The sequence below is a fragment of the Cetorhinus maximus genome, chromosome 18 (assembly GCF_964194155.1).
Source record: "Cetorhinus maximus chromosome 18, sCetMax3.hap1.1, whole genome shotgun sequence".
In the NCBI taxonomy this organism is placed as follows: domain Eukaryota; kingdom Metazoa; phylum Chordata; class Chondrichthyes; order Lamniformes; family Cetorhinidae; genus Cetorhinus; species Cetorhinus maximus.
The window spans coordinates 21,465,237-21,485,830 of record NC_135896.1 but is presented as its reverse complement, the minus strand read 5'-3'; the positions used below and the strand labels follow the sequence as shown (position 1 = coordinate 21,485,830).

The following is a 20,594-nucleotide window of genomic DNA, read 5'->3' as shown; positions in this document are numbered from 1 at the left end:
TGATGACGTAGTGATATTGTCGCTGGACTAGTAATCCAGAGACCCAGGGTAGTTCTCTGCGGGACCTGAGTTCGAATCCTGCCATGGCAGAAGGTGGAATTTAAATTCAATAAAAGTCTGGAATTAAGAGTCTAATGATGAACATGAAGCCATTGTTGATTTTTGTAAAAATCCATCTGGTTCACTTTAGGGAAGGAAATCTGATGTTCTTACTTGGTCTGGCCTATATGTGACTCAATGTGGTTGGCTCTTAAATGGCCTATCAAGCCACTCAGTTGTATGAAACCGCTACACAGTCACAAAAAAGGAATGAAGCCAGACGGACCACCTGGCTTCGACCTAGGCACTGGAAACGACAATGGCAATCGCAGTCCTGTTGACCCTGCAAAGTCCTCCTTGCTAACACCTGGAGGCTAGTGCCAAAATTGGGAGAGCCACCTCACAGGCTAGTCAAGCAACAGCCTGACATAGTCATCCTCACAGAATCATATCTTACAGATAATGTCCCAGACACCACTATCACCATCCCTGGGTATGTCCTGTTCCACCGGCAAGACAGACCCACCAGAGGTGGTGGCTCAGTGGTATACAGTCGGGAGGGAGGGTGCTACCAGAGGGTAGGTGTACTTACACCACATGGAATGCAGCAGTTCAAGACAGCAGCTCACCACCACCTTCTCAAGGGCAACTAGGGATGGGCAATAAATGAGTGCCAGGCCACATCCCACGAATGAATTAAAAAAAGAGTAGCCAGAGGGTTGCTGCTGTCGACTGGCAGCATGTGTACGCCACCTGCATCCCAAGTACTCTCAATTTCTCTCCTTGTGCAGGACACATGGCGCACAACAAAGGTGAGAGGGAGGGCAGGAGGGGGCCCATCGCTGAACTCTGGCACCTGACACCATATGAAAAGCCAGCTACAGGGAGGATCAGGGCCAGGTATGTGGAGATGGCAAGGCCGGCTTGGGGCCTCCATCCACTAGGGGGCAATGCTTAATGTCTCTACTTAAAAACCTAAGGCTCATGAGTGGTGCCATGTTGGTGGCAGCTCATGCAGTCACTCACTCTCTCCTCTCGCAATTGCAGGTGCCACCAAGAAGAGGGTGAGGCCAGGCCCTGAGGCCGGGTCCACCACACCCAGCAGTCCACAGATGAGGGCGAGCAGGACATTTCACCTGTGGAAACGTCACAGCAGTCACCTGCACCCTCCCCCAGCCCAGAGATACACACTTTAGTGGGTCCAAGAGTTAGTCCAGGCAGGGTTTCACATTCTGGTGGTCACTGCACGGACACACTTCTGCAGCAGGAGGAGGCTCACTGGCAGTCAGAGGACTGCTGGGGAAGAAGCCCCTGCAAAGTCTGAGTCAGATGATGAGCCTCTGAGACCCGTCCTACACAGGATGCTTGACATGCATGCAGGAGTCGGGGAAACATCAGGCAGAGGTGTTGGAGGCCCTTAACAGAGTGGCACATGAGGTGGAGGAGTCTGCCTGCCTGCTCTCTGATGAAGTGGTAACGACATGTGTGTGTATTGAGGTCTACATGGGGAGGGTGGCGAATGCCATGGAGACCCTCATCCAGCAGAATGATCCGTTTCTGCCAGAGATGCACGCAGACCTTCACTCCATCGCCGTATCCATGGGTGAGGTTTTGCAGTGGCAACACGAGAGGGTGATGGGGTACTTCAACCTCCATCCAGGTGCCCCTTCTCCTCAAGGAGTCAGGCAGGGGCCCTCGGGCACCCAATGGAAGAGGAGCAGCAGGCAGACACCCCTGGGACCTCTACTCAAGACTGTCAAGAGTGTGTGTGGCCCTCCAGACCCTCAGTCTGTGACAGTATCAGTCGCGACCTCTTTGAGTGCAGAGGGTGAAGCTGCACGAGAGCAAGAGACCCAAAATAAGCCAGGCGTCTCCAGGATTCAAGGACACAGAGGATGCCTGCCAAAGTTATCAAGGACAACAGGGGTTAGTGGTCAGCAGGCTGCCTCCACCCCTGCTGCAGAGGTTGGGGGAGCACTTATATGCAGTGGCAGGGTATGCAAAATTAAGAAGTTCTGATTTCACATATAGTTGGGCAGGTGCACTATTGTTGTTCAACGTTTATACACTTCTGTAAATAGACTAGACTTTCACTTTAATCAGTTCTGGTGTGGTTTCATTGCAATTCTTACTCATTAAGTCTGTGCACATCCCCCATCTTCAGGGGTACACCCCAGGCTGGGTCTATGTCATCTGGAACAAGGTGTCACATCAAAGGTTATTGCGGAAAATACATGTCCATGGTGTAGGGGGTAACATATTAGCATGGATAGAATTGGCTGGCTGGTAGAAAACAAAGAGTATGCATAAATGGATGAAAACATTTTCAGTATTCCAGCATTTTCTGTTTTTATTATACACAAATGGGCCATGGCAGGATTGGACGAGTAGAGTACCGTAGGGGTCTGTGCTGAGGCCTCAACTTTTTGCAATTTATATCAATGACTTAGATGAGGAGAGTGAAGGCATGGTAGCTAAATTTGTAGATGACACAAAGATAGGTAAGAAAGTATGTTCTGAAGAGGACATGAGGTTGCAGACAGGTCTAGATATTTTGAGTGAGTGGGCAGAAATCTGGCAGATGGAGTATAATGTGAAGTTGTTCACTTTGGCAGGAAGAATAAGAAAGCAGAGTATTACTTAAATGGAGAATAACTGCAGAATTTCAATGTGCAAAAGGATCTAGGTGTTCTAGTGAATGAGTCACAAAAAGTTAGTCTGCAGGTACAGCAAGTAATTAATGAATGCTATCCTCTATTATGAGAGGAATTGAACATAAAAGTAAGGACTTTATGCTTATGTTATACAGGGTATTGGTGAGTTCACATCTCAAATACTGTGTGCAGTTTTAGTCTCCTTATTTAAGGAAGGATGTAAATGTATTGGAGGCGGTTCAGAGGAGCTTTACTAGATTAATACCTTGAATGAGCAGGTTGTGTTATGAGGAAAGGTTAGACAAATTGGGCTTGTTTCGATTGGAGTTTTAGAAGAGTGAGGTGACTTGATTGAAGTATATAAGATCCTGAACGGTCTTGACAAGGTGGACGCGGGAAGGATATTTCCTCTTGTGGGTGAGTCTAGAAGCAAGGGACAATGTTTTAAAATAAGGGGTTGCCCTGTTGGGACAGAGATGAGAGGAGGGTTGTGTGACTTTGGAACTCTCTGCCTCAGAAGACGACGGAGACAGGATCATTGAATAATTTTAGGGCAGAGGTAGATAGATTCTTGTTAGGCAAGGGAATCAAAGGTTATCGGGGATAGATGGGAATGTGGAATTAGTAATAAACACAGATCAGCCATGATCTTATTGAATGGTGGGGCAGGCTTGAAGGGCCAAACGGCCTATATCTGTTCCTATTTTGTATGTTCATATGGAATCATGCATGTGCAAGGAGGCAAAGGTCTCTGCCTGGACCCTTGTGAGCCATGTGCAAGAAACATCCCATGCATGCTGAGCCTTTGCCCTTCATGTGCTTATCTATTCCAATGCCCTAGCACTATAAGTGCTACATGCTGGGGTTCCCCTTCAGTTGTCCAGTTGAGATAACCTGCAGCTCCACCCACCCCCGATGACCCACCTCCCATCCAGCATCTCGAGATCTCCACCATGAGGCTCTGCATAGTTGCGAGTGGCCATGGTTTATGTTATGTTCAATGTGCAGTCCAATACCTTTACCCTTACCCCTGTGAACTACATCCTGCCCGCTATAACCATTGGCCTCCCAGGTGTAACTTTTGACCTTCCCACAGTTACCCTTGAACCACGCCGCCCATCCCCCCAACATTATCCTTCGGCTCATGCATCTATGTCCCCGACTTTCCCGAGGAGCTCACCCCCATGACAGTAGATCTGCCTCCCTCATTCTGCTGACCCCCTTAATCCACTTTTACTTCCCTTATCCCTCCAATAACACTCAGCGCCCCTTCACCTGTCATCACCAAAACCTCACCCTCCCACCCTACTGGCTCCCACCGCCCTCTTTAACCTTCAACATCCTTTCATATCAACAATTCCCTCAGAAATCCCCCCAGGATTCATCCGTTGACAGCAGACCCCCTTCCTCTGAACCCCTTTCCCCCCTTCCCCCACCTTTGCCGCCCGTTCACACCTGCACACACCCTCACTGCCCATTCACACCTGCGCAACCCACTGTCCATAATCCAACACAACCCTTCCCACCCTCCCGCTCTCAAGCCACCTCACCCATTCCATGACCCCTGCAGCACCTCACTCTTTCCCCTACCTCCCACAACATCCCCTGCAACTCCTCTAGGCCTACACACCTTCATTGCCCTCCTTCCCATCTAATATAACCCCATAACACAGACCATCGCCACCCAACAGTACATTATTCAGCCGTCCACCTACAGCTCAAGGATCCTCTCAGTCCCATTCCCGTGTTTTATCCATATATCCCTGCAAGCTTATTTCCTTCAAGTGCCCATCCAAATTTCCAATTCCTGAAGATGCCAGAACAATCCTAGGGATTGGCAATACAGGGGGTCAGGTGGCATCGGTAGAGCAAGGAGGTCTTATGACCCTCATGAAATCATAAGAATGAGATGGGGTAATCAGCCAAAAATACAGTGAACAATTTGCCACCATTTATTTCCAAGTGTCCCTATTTTCCTTAAGACCATAAGATGTAGGAGCAGAAGTAGGCCATTCAGCCCATCGAGTCTGCTCAGCCATTCAATGAGATCATGGCTGATCTGATAATCTTCAACTCCACTTTCCTGCTTTTTCCCCTTGATTTCCTTGCTGATTAAAAATCTGTCTATCTCAGCCTTGAATATACTTAACGACCCAACCTCTACAGCTCTCTGCGGTAAAGAATTCCACCACAATAGGCCTTCTTACACAGTGTCAGTAAATCACATTAAATTTGCTTGGTATCTGTACTGGTGGAGGCAAGTTCAATTGAAGCATTTAAAAGGAAGATGGACTGTTATTTGAAAAGGAAGAATGTGCAGGGTTATGGGGATAAAGCAGGAGATTGGCAATAAGTGAATTGCTCATTCGGAGAGCCGGTGCAGACAAGATGGGCTGAATGGCCTCCTGTGCTTTAAAATTCTGTGATCCTGAGATAACACAGGGATCAACTTAAGTATCATATAGGGACGTGCAGGAGAGTTTAGCTTTCCAATTTGTTTCCCAGGCATAAACTGACATTGCAGATAGATCACACGTACAGGAATCACATGATTTTCATTTCCATTTAAATGACAATATTTGAATTTCACTACATGAACAGCAAATATTTTGTACTAAATCCCTTTACTTGTGGCTTTTAAAATCTCATGTAAACAGGTTCATACTTCCGCTAAAAGAATGAGTGAAGGAATTTCACCTGAAAATGTCGTGAGTTCGGACAATAATATTGACATTGTGCGTGCTGAGATTTTCGAATTGAAATATTTGGGGACTTTCTTCAACAATCAATTGCAAAAAAAGCTGGTGTCTGCACCAGAGACCGGGTGAAAACATGTTGCCTTTGGATTTTCTCTTGCTCTTTTTGAAGTCAGCATGATTAAATCACAAGCCTACCATCAATCCATGAAATAACTGTGATTTTGCAGCTGGAGGGGTATTTGGAATATGCCCAGATCTCTGCCTCTTTCATGCATTTAGGATGAAGCTAGATAAGCACACGAGGGAGAACGGAATAAAAGTGTTTGCTGTCAGGGTTAGGAGGAGGCTCATGTGGACTATTGACCAATTGGATCAAATGGCCTGTTTCTGTGCTGTTGACTGAGCCTGCAATTCAAAATGTTGATGGATAAATGGCTGAGCACTTCTTATGCCCAATGCTTCTCTCACCCTGAAACCTGCGAAAGAGTTGGAACAAGCTGCCTGGCAGTTGAAAATACCCACAGTTCTACTTCTCCTGCAGCTAACATGAATGGTGCAGGCATCAACGTTGTAGCTAGGTGTAAAGTGGGGCCCACAATGATATTGCTCACTTCGCGACATGATTGTTTGGTTTTAGGGCAGGGGCAACTGAAGGCTATTTTAAAGAATATCCCTGCCTTTGACAACAACCCTCCCTTCCCTTTTCCCTGCTCCCCCTGACCACAAAACAGCAAACTGTTCAGGTCCCCTTCCCCATCCTGCCAATGACCATCCAAGAAGCACCCTCCCCCTTTGCATAAACAAACTCATCACTGGGATCTGGAATAGTATCAATGCTGGGCCAGACTGACGACTGGTTGTCCTGTCTTGCCTGGCTTCTGGTGGTACAGTAGAGTTACAGGGCTCCATTATCTAATAATGTAATGCAGTAACAAACTGCGTTAAAAAAACCCTGTCACACCTTATAACTTCACGGATGACATTATTTTGCTTTATTTGCTTTCACCAGGATGTGCATCTCACTGTCACTTGTTTTTATTACAATGCAAAAAGCATTCTAGCCTCAGTTAAATAGACAAGCTCTAAAACACATTGTGTAGGAAGATAGCCTCAGGGTTTCTGCACTAGCACTAGTAGAAACCTCAAGCCCAGTACAGAAAGAAAGTTATGTATGATAGAAATCAGCTGACCAGATACTGTGTGTTGCTCTCATCATTTAGGAGTTCAGAACTATTCAATTGTATCATTTGTTCTGCACCACATTCCCACTCAGCCATTATTATTCTGTATGTCCTGCTCCCCCAGGCAGATGATGCTGAATCTGAGGTGCTTGGTTCTAGATTTCATGCAATTTATAATGAGTTGCAAACCAGAAGTTGTTTCAGACATTACACACTCTCAGCCAGTGATCACACACTTCCATCAGCTGTTACCCAAAAATTCCAGTAATCGTTTAAATCACTTTTTACTGATTTCCACCAATAAATTATCGGATTCTCTGGGGAGCAATGAATTGGTAAAAGGTGCTGCTCCCTTTATCAAAAATCAGGTTTAGAGATGTCATCCATTGCATTCATGATGTCAACAAAAGGCTAGATTTTTAGCAGGAAAAGAAATGAAAGCTGTACAATTTAGAGTGCTTTTTTTTTTAATGGGGACTTGGATCACCTTTCGATCCTGCTGACAGGATAATTCTCTTTATCAGTCTTTCATTCCGCATCAGATATGGAGCAAGGATTGTGTACATGGCTAAAAATGACTGCTTTCCTCATATCTCTGTAGGTTTCCGCTGACCTCCTGTCAAGGTTAAGGATGAAGTTTAGGAAAACCCTGTGGAAACTCAGGACTTGGTTCTTCAATTCACTTTTATTTTAATTTTAAAAAGGAGCCCTATAAAAGTAATCCCTGTGAGCAATGTTTAGCTTGACTGTTTCCTTGAGTTTTTGCAATGGTCAGAATTAGAAACTATTTTTTTCTGAATTTACTCAGGATCTATTTTTTGTCTAATGTTTACCCCATTTAATTTACACTAAAATTCTGAAAATATGGGGGAGAATTATTTTCAAATTGGCAATAAAAACTGCCATTAAATATCTTTATATATGTCATATACTCCCATCCAACTGTTAGCTTAAATACCATACATTTTGACCTAGTTGTTGCTCTGTGTATACCCAACTGTCAATCTGTCACACACCGTCACCCAGCCCTTACCCTACAGGGTGAAGAAATGTACATTGGAAAATTGTGGGAGTACCACCCATAATACTCCACCTAATTAGCTCTTTAGAATTTTATAATATGCACTGGTGCCCACTCTGTTGTCACTCTAAGTACCTTAGAGCCCAGCTGTTACTCTGTCACACACTCTCACTCTGCAGGATCAAGCATTGTACATAACAGGGGAGATTTTAAAGGCACAGCAAGTAAAAGTCAGGAGCGATGTCAAACTGGTTGCCAATGCTCTATCATCTGCTTTACACTATGGTTTGAAATATACCATACTCCCATATGTTTTTTATTCTTCACATCATACTAGCAGCTAAAGAGAGTCTCAAATTAAACTACAAATTTATTCATAACCCTTAATTATATAAATTTCTACTTTAATTTGCTTTGTCAAAATACCCTACTAAATAAATAGTAATTTTCTAATGTAGTCAGATGTATTATTTTCAACCTCAGTAGTCTAGTTGTAATATATAGGGCCAGATATTCAATTCAGTAGCACTTGGATTTTCAACGCTATGGGTGCTTATGTGTCCAAAATGTCAATTATGCCATTCGCACATATTTCTGGCACCAAACAGAAGGAGTCCTTTATCCATGTCAGAAGCAGGTGCCAGACCACTAACACAGGCAAGTAGGGGACCTTAGGCCTGCTGGACTTCCTCGTGCAACTTTGGCTTATGCCTGAAGAAGCCAGCACCAATGCTGATTGCTTCCACAAAACCAATGCTAAGCAGCACGGAATGGAAAAAAGGTTCAAACTCATTTTAATCACCATCAGTCCTAGTCGGGAGGTCCCCAACCTCACTCCTGATTCCGACCCCCGGGCATTACCCCTCCATCAAATCAGCCCCGAGCCCCAGTGTCCTCCTCTCTTATGTGCCATTGTTGCATGGGAACTGTCGAACCCTCCAGTACCTTGTCCAATTGTCCATTTTCCATGTGTCATCTGTCACGATGTGATTTGTGCATGAGTGATACTAATCTGTAATTTCAACGGCTGACAAAACATATACTGATATGTTTAAAAAGGACTTATTAAAGACAAGAAAATATACTGCTAAAGATGGCTTCCACAAGTCACCTGACATCTGGTATTGTGGTTGACCAGTTTCCTGGAAGGTTCCTTTGTGGAATAAAATTCAGACATGCATCCTGCATGAATTTCACATCTGAGGATGTCAAGAACTATTTCAAAGGATCTATTGCAACATCATGGGCAAAGCATTTACATTCCCATAAGACTACCTCTCCAGCAGGAACGGAAAGTCTGCTAGAACAATGATTATATGGAGATATCTCTTCCTGTCTCATCAAAATGGATAATGATTCATTCAGATGGTTAATGGCTAGGACATTACAGAATCCACTCAGCCCTGCCCCCAAACCTAGCCATGAAACAAAAGCAACCATCAATTCAGACTTCAGATAAACAAGCACCTTCAGAAACCATTACGGGGAAAGAGAGGTCATGTGACTGAAGCAACCATTTTGAGATCGCTTTAATAGAGCATGCAAGCTGCAAACAGTGTGGAGTAATCTGGAAAAGCTGTCAATGGAGCAGTGGTTGCTCCCTTCTCTCCTCTCCTAAGTTAAGACTGTATCTCTTACAGTTTAAAAATCCAGCACAGAGATATTGAATTTTCTATCAAAAGGAAACTCAGGAGCAAAACCCATCAACTTCAGGAAGGGGTGAGTTATGGATTAAAAAGAAATTGTCTTTAGCAATTGCAGTTACATGAGCTTCAACTCAACCCTAGCATAAGTAACTTGGAAAAATCTTTGCCGCATCCACAGTGATTCAGTCTAGGACTCACAAATAGTGAACTCTCAATTTCTCAATTTCTTTACCTTTCAAACATTGAACTTTAATTTTGCTAAGACTATAACTATCCACAGGATAACTTGCTAATTTTGCATGCATGTGAATGTGAGTCACGAAAGTTTGAGAAGGATGTATTTACCTTTCTAAATATATTGCTATCTTTACCTGGGTAGGATTTTAACTCAGTAAAAACTAACCCCTTTTTGCTGTAAGCCTCAAGGAAACCTGTTTGAATAATTTCTTTGCAATCAGTATGTAAATGGTTAAACACAGACATTGAGTAAAATACTTCATCCTTCTAAATCTTCAACAAACCCTGCTGAGGTCAGACTTGAGGGTGGTAGGACAGGGGAGTCATATTTTATGGCTATCACGTGGCTGTGACAGATCTTAGAAACTGAATTTTGACAACCTATTGCACTGTATGAGACCTTGCCACTTGAACCTGTCCTGATCTGAAAAGGTCTACAGACGCATACTTTGCAGCAGGTGTCACGGAATGGGAACAGGGAGAAGTGTGATTCCCCAGAACCGCCTGAGAACCCCCCCACCACCACTCCCCCATCCCAAATCATTAGCCATGGGGTGCTGAGACAACTAGTACTGCAGCCAGAATCAGTTAACTTAGCACAGGCTGTGGCTTAAGCCAGGAAGCTCCTGGTCCATACAGTTTGGTATAATACTAGTCATTGCAATTCCTGTAGTAATTTTGCAGAGAACAAAAAGAAATGTTTGAATGTGTAGCGCCTTTAATATACTCTCAATTGTCGCTTATTTTTTAAAAATGTATCAACTTTAAAAAATTTTCACCTTTTAACAGATTTACTTTTGATGCTTTACCAACCAATTTCTCACCTTCTGTGATCTGAGGATTGCAGTAATCAGATCATATCAGGTTCCTATTGTGATAATCATATTTCTAGTGCCGTTCTGTGACAGGAGGAATAACTGTTTGCAACATTTTATTCCGGTGTCATGGGTATAAGGGGAGTTGATGCAGGAAGGGAGCTCTGCAAATAAGGGTAATGTTAGCCTGCGTGTGCTCTCGGGGGAGCCCTGCTTTCTGAATCATGCTTCTTTGGAGAGTAGGATGGTACCCAGCATCTAGTCATTCAGATGCGCCATTACATCGAGGCCCCATCTGCTCTCTCAGGTGGGCATAAAATATCTCACGGCACGATTTTGAAGAAGAGCAAGGGATTTCTCTCCAGCATCCTGGCCAACATTTATCCTTCAGCCAACAACAATAAAAAAACCCAGAATATCTGGTCAGTATCACATTGTTGCTTGTGGGAGCTTGCTGTGCGCAAATTAGATGGCGTATTTCCTGCATTGCAACAGTGACCTCATTTCAAAAAGAACATCACCAAAGTGCTTTGAGGTGTTCTGGTGTTGTGAAAGGCGCTATATAAATGCAAAACTTCCTTTCCTTCTTGCAGTGAACTCAATCACAGAGGAGTGAACACACGCCTGAGCGAGAGTTGCAAGGAGAGCCCTGTGGACAGTCACAATAATCCAAACCTCAAACTCATTGCTACGACTGCATGGTTGCAGTTTATTTCTGCGAGTAACTGATGTTCTGGTGAGATCAGAGGGACCTACTGAATATCGACAATGTATCTCAAATTCAATGGGATTTCCTTCTATCAAAACCATCCAATTTCACACAACATCAGGGGGGGAGAGCCTTGTAGTATGAAAATCATTTGGTTCTGCTCATTGCGTTCATATGTTGCATGAATCTCTCAATGAGGTTACACTGCCCTCACATCAATTGTTCTACATGCAGGCAAGCATTACACTGTAAACCTTAGAGGAAATGTTTTAAGGCTTTGGTTGCTACTTACCCAGTACATGATTATATTTATCACAATTTGAGTAAAATTTGATAAACATTTGATTTTGCAGCCGAGTTTTACTGACTTACGTTCTTATGTGGACAATTACCCACCACTCATTTATCAGCTATATAGTTTCTATAAACATTTTCATTGCGTAATAAAGCAAGCTTTAGTGGCAAGATCTGCTTTCCTTTATTTACCCAGGGTGTTAACTACTGTGAAGCACCTAATGTAATTAATGAGATCCATTGCTTATGGTTTGATTTGAAAGAAAAAGCCCCGGAGATTTATTTTGTTTTTACTGCAGAAGAGCCAGGCGAGCAATGGCTATTACAATCAATAGATGAAGATCGAGGGGGGTCGATTGAATATTAGAAAATAAACTCAAAGGATTGTGCTAAACACTCATTCACTTTGAGACTCATTTGTTTTCCCCCCGTTGCCCAAGAGAGATATGTGCCCTTTGTTGGGAAAAATGATCAAGATGGCATTAAGGGGAATTTTACTGCCAGTGTTTCTTTCAATCAATTAGCAATAATGATAAGGAATCAGGCACAAATATTGCATCTGAAATAAAAGTTCCCAGGGCCCCAGCCATTCACAATCTATATCAATGATTTAAAGGTGTGATGTCTTTGAGGGTGTGTGATTTAAGAGTGACGAGGTGGTTGTCTTACCCTGGTTACACAAATTAGATCATTCATCCTCTTTCTGCACTGGATGGCCAATCTCTTCTGTGCAGTGTTGGCACTGACCACCACTACCATCGACCCCCAAGCTGGAGTGGTGAGACTACTAGACCTCCTGTGGCCAGGACAGGACTGGAGGACATCAGGGTGGGCCTCCAAAAGGCATTCCAGTTGATGGGTCACTAAACTCTTCTTGGCATTCAGGGCCATGTCTTCACTGGTGTAGTTCTGGTTGCAAGCACCGAGAACTGTGTGTGCGGCTCCAGTTTAGATGTGGCACCCCGCATGAGGAAACGATGAGGGAACAGCGTGGTGGGCGATTCAGAGGCTGCCCACCAGCAAGATGCCGTGTTTCCTGTGGCTGCATAATTAGTGAAGCAAGAATCATATGATACAGCACAAAAACTCGCCATTGCAACTGGCGGGAAAAACGTCATTTTTCACACCCGCTACTGCATTTAGTGCAACGCTGGGTTGATTCTTCCTATGTATTAATTCTTTAAACTCTAGTGTGAGGACACTAAGACCTCACCCTACATATTTTTTATAAAATAGATATAGGTATCCTCATGGCTGTTTCTAAAATTTTATAAACTGGACAAAGACCTTTTAAAATGACAGAAGCCATGTCTGTCTGTGACCCTTGAACAAAAGAAGCTTTCTGGTAGTATCAGGGATATTCACACCTGGTTATCCCTGAAGAGACACTAACAACACCACTGCGGGCTGCACAGACCAAATTCAAAGAGAGCTATACAAAGGCCATCTGAATTTCATAACCCAGGTTGGCCAACTGGAGTCTACTTCTCTGCCAGGACAAAGGGTCGCACAGCCTTCCTTTCAAGTCTAAATGGTTGGAACATTTAACCATCTCGAGAACCAAGACGAGGGATACACATCCCTTGTCAAAGACAATGTGGAGAGGTGGTAGTCACATGACATGGACCTCTAGCTGGTGGAACCAGTTATATTGTCTTGTTATACTGCAAACCCAGTCTGCCATTTTACTATCTAACTAGCAGTCTGACAGAAAAGGGGCTCTGCCCAGATTGAATATCTGACCACATCTACACTGTTTCTTCTGGAACTTCTGTACCATCACCTACAATACTGATTCATCTCAGCATGACTATCTCATTGTGTGAAGACAACACCACTGGAAAAGTGAATTATGCCACATCGGTTTTCAGCCTGCTGATCTCTGTGAAGGAATACCTCATTGGACTTTGATTCTGGGCCCTGGAACCCACATGGAACAATATTTCTTTGCTCTGTGGTCTCTGCACTATGAATCTTTCTTTTCTCAATCCTGCTTTTACTGTATGAATGCAAAAGGGGGCAACATTGCGACCCCCCCATATGTTTTGAGTGCTTACAAATAAACTAACCCTTTGAGTTCATTCTATCTCGAGTTTGCTGAAGGGTTATTAATAGAAAATTGTATTACACCAAAACTGAGGGGTTGTGAAATACACTGCCGCTTAGAAAGGGAGAAGCAAATCAACAACATGGGCGGTGAGAGGAGAAATTAGTGCAGTTTAAATTAACCCCCCTCCTGTCTGTAACACTAGTCATTGCTTGTCTACCATTATACATTGTAATGCATTTTCCTAATCAATCACAGTCAACTTGTCCCTCTTACATTCATAATTTCTTTTGTTTAGATTTAATTCCGACCCCAATTTCGGATTGAACTGTATCGTTTTCAAACTTAACGGAAAATTCTATCATGTTAAATTAAGAATTAAATTAAATTGTTCAGATTAATAATTTAAATTAAATTAATAATTAATATTAAATTAAAGACCAGGGGAATGGAAGGCATGGGGTAAAGTGTCCCTTATCTTCCCACCACCATGGCATTATGCCAGCTGCAGTGAAGGTGGAGGAGAGCCCTCATCCCCTGAGACCAATTGAGCCACTTAAGTAGCCAATTAAGGTTCTCTTCCCACTTCTGTTGGCATTCTACCAGCAATGGGTGGGCCCTCTGCCACGTGGAGGGACCATCCAGTGAACCCTGGTGGCCTCCCTGTAGGCTTGGAGGGTGCCTTGCACTCTGTGACCCACAGAGGAACCCACCCAATCCCCCAGTGACAACAGCTGCCCCCACAGCAACCCTTCCCCCCTGCACTCACCATCCACCAATCCCTTGACTGGAGCCTGCCTGATTGGCTCCAGTAACCTCTGACCCCAATAACCTGGTCGGGAAGGTGGCCTGCTCTCATGGCATCCTTACTGCTCAGTAGTCCCAGTGGTGGCCACCAGTAGCATTGCTGAGACTGCAGAGCTGCTGGCTCTCCAATTGGCTGGCAATCCTTGGGGCAGGTGTATGTCCTTTAAGGGACGGGATCCTCGACAGCAACTAATTAATTGCTGGATGACCGAAAACAGACAAGGTGGGATTGCCTGACTTCTGGGCCGATCTTTGGGGCTGCTGTCAAGCTAACAAAATGTCACTCAGAGTGTGAGGTTTACCAGGAGGCTATGGGTGTAATTGTCCAAACAGCTACCCGCTCCCTGAGAGGTGCCACCAGTGGTTGGAAAATTAGCATTGGTGCAACTTCAGTCCTGTGTTAGAGGCTGATCTGATACTGAACTGAATTAGAGTGAAGCTTTTGAAGGAGGGAGTCTGGAGAATTTTCCTCAGAAACAGTTTGAACCTTCTCAGCTGATTTACACTCCAATCAGAGGGTCACTGATAGATGTTGAGGTGCCCTTGAAGCACCAGTAATTAAATGATGCACTGGGTCAGGCAGGTGGTCCCTGGCCATTGGAGAGGTGAACCTTCCAGCAGTAGCGTTGGAGCTCCAGGTGCTGCCAGAAGGCCCCTTCTTGGAGCACGGAGTATCTGGAAAGGAATCCCCCCCTCAAACCCCCTCTCCCCGCAACAACAACTCAGGAAGCTGCTAGGAGACTGTGTCAATGTAGCTGGCAGACTCACCATGTGGTTGGAGACCATTTTGACTTTCATAAATCCTTCGGCTCTGGTAAAATGGCTGGAAATCCACCAATTAATTGCCTTAATTGGCTGCGCATGCCGATCAGCTGCTTCTCCCAATGCTGGGAATATCCCCTAGTGGCTGGATCACACTGGCCTTCCTTCCTGACACCACTTTACCACCACTTCTGTCCATTAGCCCATCTCCAAAGGGCCAGTGAAATTCAGCCCTAAACCTGTGGAACACAAATGCACAGATAGCTTAAAGCGCTAAGCTAGGTGAGTTTACCTTAAGCATGGAAGATGAAAATACAGGAAATCCTAATTTACTTATTATATCCAGCCCTCCTGAAAAGGAAATCCAAGGTCTTTAATATTTCAATGAAGACTGTCGTCTAAAGTCATTTTTTTTCACGCAATTGCCAACTTCTACCCTGGGTGGAAAAATAAAACTGTCAGTGCTCTTTGGATTCATTTGCTGTTAATAAGAATTACAGGAAAATGATACCCATGAGTGTTTATGCTGCTTTTACTTACATTTGACGGGTCCCAAATATTTTAAAGTACCTTCTTACCATATGTAACATGAATACACAGAATGAAAGTTACACCAAAGCAACATTTTGTAATATAATGCTTATATTATGCAAAATGATGTCTGTAGCCTAATGACCCATTGCCCAGCACTAAATTCCACAATCATTAGGTTCAATTTGACTGTTAAAAGGAAATGGCAGCAAACTAATAAATAACTCAAAAGAATAATAAATTTAAATTCATTTTCAGCCAAAGGCTCAGAAGTAAAGAAAATCATTGAAAATAAATTTCTAGTTTTTAACTATTGTAACTGAGTGCAAATCATTTTTCTATTTCTGAATATAGTGCCTGGCTTCCATTACAAAAATCTAATTTAACATGAGGCAGAAGGACAAGAGAGGATAAAAAAAAACAAAGTACACATTAGAGAGAGGAAGTGAGGTCCATGACACTTTGACAGACAATTGGCCTTCATTTTTTTTTCGTTGGCAGCACTGTCAATTTTGGATGCTGAAATTTTTGAGCCAATTTAAAATCTAAGGATTTCTGACTGAACATCAATAGAGGCTGAAAATGAGGAATATTATTTATGCAGTAGAGTTGGGTATCTTCAGAAAATAGTATCCCGTTTGTTCCTACGTGCATATGCAGTTTGATTCAAATTGTATATTATTATTGTCAAACTACCTCTGGGCATTGTCTGGTGAAGGCTCGATTTGGGAAATTTTTGATGTGGCCCATTTTGGGTCCAGGGATGGCAATGCTCAATTACCCAGCACCCAATCCCATTGAGGCAAGGAGCACAGAAACTTTGCACTGCCCGCTCATGATTGTAGTGTGCAACCCAGCATGGAATGTACTGCTAACTGGCTGCAAGCTCAGGGGTGGGCGTGGGGTTGCTCATCAGCATGCGTGGTTAGCATGATGTACAGTTCACATGCACGTCTTTAAAGGAAGGTGCACGCAGGCTAGGGCAACTTTTAGAGCTGTCTCAGGAAGGCTTGGATGGCACGAGAAAGATTGGTAATGGAGCTCATGCACTAAATTAGCATCTGACGCTGTTTGACATCACAGTCCGCCCACTCCGCATGCCTCCAGCGCACACATGGCATGCCCAAACTAGAGTACTTACCATCAGAATGTGCCACATGGGCAATGCCAGGAGTGGCCTGGCTGACATTCTTGAAGTTTCAGACTCCCATGACTCTGGCGCCTCTGGCACTATGGAGACAAATTTTACAGCCTATTTATTTTGAGCAATGTAAATTTAAGGGAATTTTGGTGTCTCGAGCATCACTCAGGAGAAGATGTTGGGAACTGGTGTGGTCTGAAGCATCAGTAATGGATGGGAAGTCACAGGCTGGATTGTTCAGTTTCCAAACAGGCACTGGGAGTGCTCGAGTGGAAAATCTCTCCTAAATTATGCACCTTGACATATCTTTATGCTGTGGTGTTCTGACTATCCTAGGAACTGGATTTGATCAAAAAATAATGAATTTATAGAAGTATAGTAAAATACTATTAATTTATCCAAATTGAGGAATATGTGCAAATCCTTCAAAACTAAAGGAATCCCAGCATTGAAGGAGGCCTTTTAAGCTCTTATGCCTGTGCTTCAGTGTACAATGGGAGCTATCATACTATCTAAGAGTCAGCCTTAGCTGAGTGATAACACTCGTGCGTGTAAGTCTGAAAGCTATGGTTGAAACCCACCTCCAGGGGTTTAGCGCATTGACTTGGGTTTTACACTACCCTGTCAACGGGTTTGAAGGTGGGGGCATGTAAAATCCAGCAGGTAGTCTTCCTACCCTGCCCCCTACCCCCCACCCCCGGCCTGTCTGAAATTTTATGAGGTTGCTGCGAAAGCCCGCCCGGCCTTGGGCTAATTGAGGTCCTTGAGCATCCAATTAATGGCAACTTAAAGGCCTCATCCTGCCACTGCTGGTATTTTCCCCTGGTTGGGGTGGAGGACGGGAGGGCCATGCCATGCAGGAAGCCTGTCACCCTCATCTTATGCAAGGGGGGGAGAACCTCCTTTGCGGGCCCCAGTGTCCATTGGAGGTGCCCCCCCTCCACTCAAAGGTAATCTTCTCCCTTTAACCACCCACCTCCCACCCCCAGCCTCTTGAGCCCGTCCCCCTCACTGCCTTTGGCACCCTCCACTTCACCGAGCCCCCATCCCCAGACTTAACTGGGGACTGCCTGTAGTCCCAGCAATGGCCACCACTCCCGAATGGCACTGCTGTGACTACAGGGCTGCCAGCCAATCTGATTGGTCAGCAGCTCTCTAAGGCGGGACTACCTTCCAAGAAAGGGATGAAAGTCTCACTTTAAAGCAATTAACACTGCTCCCAGAGTTAAATTGCTGCTGGGCAGCCATTGGGATTATGGGCAGCCTCTCCCCCTCCCCAGCTTTTGAGCCGGGCAGACAGGGGCTCCGTCAAATCCAATCCATAACCTAGAATGTCACTTCACTGCAGCACTGGGAGATTGTATTGTGACATATTAAACCAGGGCCCACATCTCCACTCTCAGGTGGATGCACAAGCTAACACTGTAATGATTGAAGAAGAGCAGAGAAATTTTTACCATTGTCTTGGCCAGCATTTATTTCTCAACCACTATCAGTGAAACAGATTATCTGGCCACTTATTTCAATGCTATTTATGGGAGCTTGCTGTGCACAAATCTGGCTACCAAGTTTGGCTAATTTTCAGCAGTGACATCACTTTGAAAGTGCCTCATTGTCTGCGAAGTGCTTTGCAATGTCATGAAAAGTGCTGCATACATTTGAGCTCCTTCTTCATACATTGTAAGCCCATTTCCTTGCATTTTTACAGTCTTCTTTTTAAGTACTTAGCAAATTCAATTTTGAATGATGTCATTGGCCTGGATTTTCATCCTCAAGGCGGGTAGGGGGAGTCGGGGAAATTCTCGGCTCAGCCTGCCCACCATGGGAGAAAATGCCCGGTAAGGTGGGATCTTCATTGCTTGGAGGGAGGTATGGGCTGAAGTCGGGTCAGCCAATCTGGGAAGAACTGCAAAAGCGACCTTAGGGGCTGCCGGGTGTGGAGATGGGCTGTTGTAAAGACTCACCTCGGTGCTGTGGGACTTTGTTCCAGTGAAAATAAAAACACAAAGACCTTCCATCCCTCATTCCTCACATCCCCTTCACCATCCAATCAATGCCCATGCCCCACATCCATGCCACTTCATAGTACCCCACCGACACCCCATGGCCCATCATTACTCTTATGCCCCATGGTCCCTCATGCCCTCTATTTCCCTCTACCCATCCCCTATGTCCCTTCATGCCCCCATGCCAAGATCTGCCCTTCCACCCACCTCTATCTTCCCTCATGTCCTTTATGCCTAGCTATGGCACTTACATGCTGGTTGACCCATTGTACACTTTTTAGAACCAATCAACCTCATAGTGCACAGTGGGATGCATAAAAAAAGCATTGAAAAAAATCAATTCATTGAGAACTTTCTCCTATGTTTGAAAAAAGCCTGCACTACAACCTAATAAAAGTGCCAATCATCCAGGCCCTTTGAAATCTGAAAAGCCACAAACCCTTGAAACCACTTAACTTGTGTAAGCAAACATTATGAAATTGACAGCAGAGATCAGAGAGCTTGAGATGTCAATCAAACAATGTTTACTCTGGGGAGCAGGTGCTCTAATGTTCCAATAGCTGTCTGGGCTCTCAGCCAAGCATACATAATGAGGCTCATTTTCATAATGATTGACACTTTTATTAGCCTATAGGGCAGACATTTTTTAAACATGGCAGAAAGTTCTCAATGAACTACTTTTTTTCAATGTTTCACTTTCTTTTACACACCCCACTATACACTACAGGGTTCATTGGTTCTAGAAAGTGTACAGTGGGTCAATGTATATGGAAATACCATAGCTTGGCATGGGAGGTATGAAGGGACAGAGGGGTTGACTAGAAGGGCAAAGCTTGGCATAGGGGATTTGAGGGGACATAGGGGACGGATGAGGGTGCTAAATTGGCATGGGGGCATGAGGGCAACCTTTTGAACTTACCTATTAAAAGCTCTCCTCATGCAGATGCAACTCCCCAGAAGGGCCATCAACTGTGACCCTTTAAAAACCTGGTCCGTCTCCACGAAAATGGCAGAGGACTAAGACATGCCTATCTCCACAATAGAGATAGGTTGATCATGCCAGGGAACCAGCCCGCACCCTGTAAAGGCACTTCTGAAAATCAGACAGCCCAGGAATGGGGCTGGGAATCCAAAATTCAGGACTCACCAGCCATTATTAAAGGGTTCCCAAATCAACCCAACTCAGTGAAAATCCAGGCCATTGTTGCAGATACATTCTCTGTTCTGATGATCCTTTGTATATAAAAAAAGTCTTCTAGGTTCGCCTTTGCAGTGCTAATTCTCAGTCCATGTCCCCTTCTTACCAATTACCAAAAACTATCTTTTATTGTTAACCCTCCAGAAACCTTTCCAGAACAGGAATCTGAACATAATTGACTGAGTCAGTAATAAAGTTGAACTTAATAGTCATATAGGAGCAGTGTTGCACAGAAAAGTACCAAGTTGAGGTAAAGCCTCTTTATGTAATCAACCATGGCTTAGTTGGTAGCACTCTTGCCTCTGAATCAGAAGCTTAAGGGTTCACATCTGACTTGAGCACAAAATTCTAAGTGGGTATTCCCAGTGGGGTACTGAGGGAGTCCTGTGCTGTCAGAGTGACATCCTTTGGATGAGATGTTAAACCAAGGCTCTGCCTGGTCTCTAAGGTGGACATAAAACATCCCATAGCACTATTTCAAATATGAGCAGGAGAGTTATCCTCTTGGTGCCCTCATCAATATAACTAAAAAAAGATTATTTGGTCATTATCACAGTGCTGATTCTGGGATCTTGCTGTGCACAAATTGTCACTACAGTGACATTATAACACCGACTATGCTTTAAAAGTACACCATCGGTTGTAAAGTACTCTGGGATATCTTATGGTCATGAAAGACACTGTAGGGATGCAAGGAAACAGGGTCAGCTGCAGTTTCATCAACTTTCCCCACCTTCACAACCCATGATTCATGGGTAAATGTTTTTCTCAGTGTGGAGGAGAGTTGTACATGCTCGAAGGGTTACT

General features: G+C 44.3%; 1 long non-coding RNA gene across 1 annotated transcript in view; it reads right to left on the bottom strand.

The window, feature by feature from the left end:
• The window catches only part of LOC144693456 (uncharacterized), a 62,848-nt gene extending 47,728 nt beyond the window's left edge, over window positions 1-15,120 (bottom strand). The window contains exon 1 of the long non-coding RNA XR_013579533.1: window positions 14,918-15,120. This is a non-coding gene — a long non-coding RNA (uncharacterized LOC144693456). The remainder of the gene's footprint in view (window positions 1-14,917) is intronic.
• Window positions 15,121-20,594: the final 5,474 nt, after the last annotated feature.